This window comes from Colias philodice, chromosome 14, assembly GCF_061535455.1.
Source record: "Colias philodice isolate Cphi_HAF_F1 chromosome 14, ilColPhil1 Martin Lab GWU primary, whole genome shotgun sequence".
NCBI classification, from domain to species: domain Eukaryota; kingdom Metazoa; phylum Arthropoda; class Insecta; order Lepidoptera; family Pieridae; genus Colias; species Colias philodice.
The window spans coordinates 37,501-40,843 of NC_143099.1; positions in this window are offsets into that span (position 1 = coordinate 37,501).

The following is a 3,343-nucleotide window of genomic DNA, read 5'->3' on the forward strand; positions in this document are numbered from 1 at the left end:
GTTTATTAAAGTTTTTCATCCGTCGCATAGATGGCCTTTTTTCTAAATATAAACATTTTCATTATATCTATCGATAATCATAATAATACGCATAAATAGATAAAAATTAATTTAATGTAGAATTTATTTTAATCATCCTTTCTATAGAAAGTACTATAGTACTGTCCTAAAAATGGCTTAATGGAGTGTTCACGACAGATCGTTCGATATATTATAATTAATATTACTTGAGAAAGGTGATAATAGATGGCGGTAATTTATTTATAGTATTTCTGTATCGCACTTTAATTATTTTTTCTCGAGTCCATATATAGAAGGGTCAGTGTAGCACCGAATCGTTAAGTAGGGTTGGTTCTTAGTTCGTTGGTTCGTTTGGTAGTTTGGTTCTTTGGGTCTTTGGGTCTTAAGGTCTTTGGTCTCTCCTGTCTCACTGATACGTCTTTTTCTTAGCTCGAGCCAGTGTTAGCAACCTGAAGTGAGCTGATTATCGTACCAGGGGCGTAAAATTATCGTACATTAGGCGTTTTTGGTTCGAAATTATCGTACTTTTTAGAATAAAGTCAATTATAAATAAATAAATCATATAAATTGTAATATTGATAAGTATGCAAGTTCTCTATAGTTAATCTTTGTTTATGGCACGTAAAACGTTTGGGTTTCAGTGTCCCGTTGATTTGACAGCGGTAGTTAATATTCATTATACTCTTTGGTTTTACGCGTGGTACAGACTACAGACCTGAACCGATTCCATTTCCACTTTATATTCAATAAACGCGCCAAGTTTAAAATTCAATCTGACAAAATTTCACTGTTCTCATGAAAGTTCGATATGAAACACGTCAAAATTTCATATTTGTGAAATAATATAAATTCTCGAATTTTGCCTGATAGAAATTATCGTAAAATTAGCGTACGATAATAACATGCTATCGTACATCGTACGTAGGCACCAAATTATCGTGTTTGTACGATAATTATCGTACGGTTGGGAACACTGGCTCGAGCAGCTAAGAACAAGACGTTCTGTGAAACGTCTGAAATCTGAATTCTTTAATAGGTTGAGAATGTTAAATTTTAACTCACCCAGGGTGTTGCATTGGCAACCCTAGGTGTGGGGAATTTGTGGGGAGAGAGTTGGATTGGGGTAAAATGTTCCCTGTTATGCGATCGCAGATTTTTATAACAAAAAAAAGAAAATTGTCCCCGTTATGCGATCGCAGATATTTATTACAAAAAAAAGAAAATTGTAATTTGTAACATTTCAATGAATTATTATTTATTTATCTACCCAAATTCTATCAGAAACCGTGGCGATCTCGGTCGTCCACAAGTCAGGTTTTTTCATAAAATAGCACCGTATACAGAACTCTGAAAAATTTCATTTTTTGCATAACTACACCCACAAACTTTGCGAAAAATCTTTATTGTTCTCTTTCTGTATGCATTATTCATCATCATTATCATCACCATCAGCCAACATACATTCCCACTGCTGGGACACGGGCCTACTATGAGGGTACAGGCTATAATCTACCGCTAGCCAAGTGCGGGTTAGTAGATGTCACATGTCGAACTTTTGATTCTTCACGATATTTTCCTTCACCGTTTAGCAGTAATGTTGTTATGCCCTTGCGGCTCAAGATGAATTGAAAAATCAATTTCATGCACACTTTCCTGGTCGTGATCGACCTACTTATCGATTTGAAGTACTAAGTCCTCACGACTGAGCCTCCACTGCATTATGTATTACTAGCTGCGCTTCGCGGTTTCACCCGCATGGCTATTGGCTACGCTCCTTTTGGTCTTAGGGTGATGATATAGAGCCTTATAACCTTCCTCGATAAATGGGCTATCTAACACGAAAGAGTTTTTCAAATCGGACCAGTAGTTTCTGAGATTAGCGCGTTCAAACAAAAAAACAAACAAACTCTTCAGCTTTATAATATTATAAGTAAGTATAGATTATATTATCTTATATATTATCTTATATATAAAATTCTCGTGTCACAATGTTAGTCTGCATACTCCTCCGAAACGGGTGGACCGATTCTCATGAAATTTTCTGTGCATATCGGGTAAGTCTGAGAATCGGCCAACATCTATTTTTCATATGTACCACGGGCGAAGCCGGGGCGGACCGCTAGTAATAGTATAGATTATTTCTTTATCAGACATAGCTGTACAGGTATTGAAAAAAAACATGTGTTTGTGAATAAATATTTTATTTATTTATTATTTATTATTATGTTTCTCTGTTCCATAATACTCGGGTACCACCAGAAGGACGGTACCCGGATCTTTGGAAGGCTTACGTGGGGACACGGATCCAACACGCAGAGGCCCTTTCGAGAATTTTAATGTGTTATGGGACACCAGCCGCAGCCTGCCCATGACTGCACTATAGAGATACAGTCCTAGGCAGTCCGCGGCCGATGTAGGACTATTGCAGGGTATGGAAATTTAATAACTGGGCTATGGATTGGGATGCTAAATGGACTGGTATCGGGGACTATGGGAAACTATGGCACCTGCCTTTCTACTAAAAGAAAGTAAAAATATGTTGGCAGGTGGTGACTCGCCCTCTCACTGTATGGGCCCCCGAAATAAGTCGCTGCAATAGTGCGACAAGGGGGCAACATATTGTGAGCAGCTAAGGGTGGAGAGGCGTCCCTGGACTACGACGATCACGCGGTCCAGCATCACGTGCCCACTCGCCACTTACGCTTCGCATCCACCCTTCGAGCTAAAAGCTCTCGCGACTCCACTCTGGCCGGCCGGTTAAGGCAAGCCAGAGGTGGGGGTCCTGTCCTCGTCAGGCTTCACTCCGACCAGCCGGTGAAGGCAAGCCGGAGATGAAGACAGGGGCCTCCCCCGGGAGCACTCGGTTCCCGCGGGGTCGCTGCTCCCCGACACCCCGCCACAAGGTGTCCTGCGGGTTAACTGACTGCACGGGTGGAATATCTGTTGTCACGTAGACAATAGATATTCCAACCGTGGGCGATGGGGTCGTCACATCCCTACGCCCTTATTTATTATTATTATTATATAATATAACCACGACTACAACAATGGAACACAAAGTCTTGTCTCTCGCGCACGACACTACTGACTGTTCATTTTCAATTTATTTTCACGAATCATTGAATTTTTCCAGATTTTAATAAACATTTGTTTTAAATAAGGAATTGACAATTTTTATTACAACTTCAGTACATAAGTAACTACTCAATTTAAAATTATTCAGTAATAAAAAATTAAAATCATCCGAGTGTAGCAACATATTAAAAACGTTTGCTGACATTAATATTATTTTATCTAACCCCCATGCGAAAGAAATAAAACT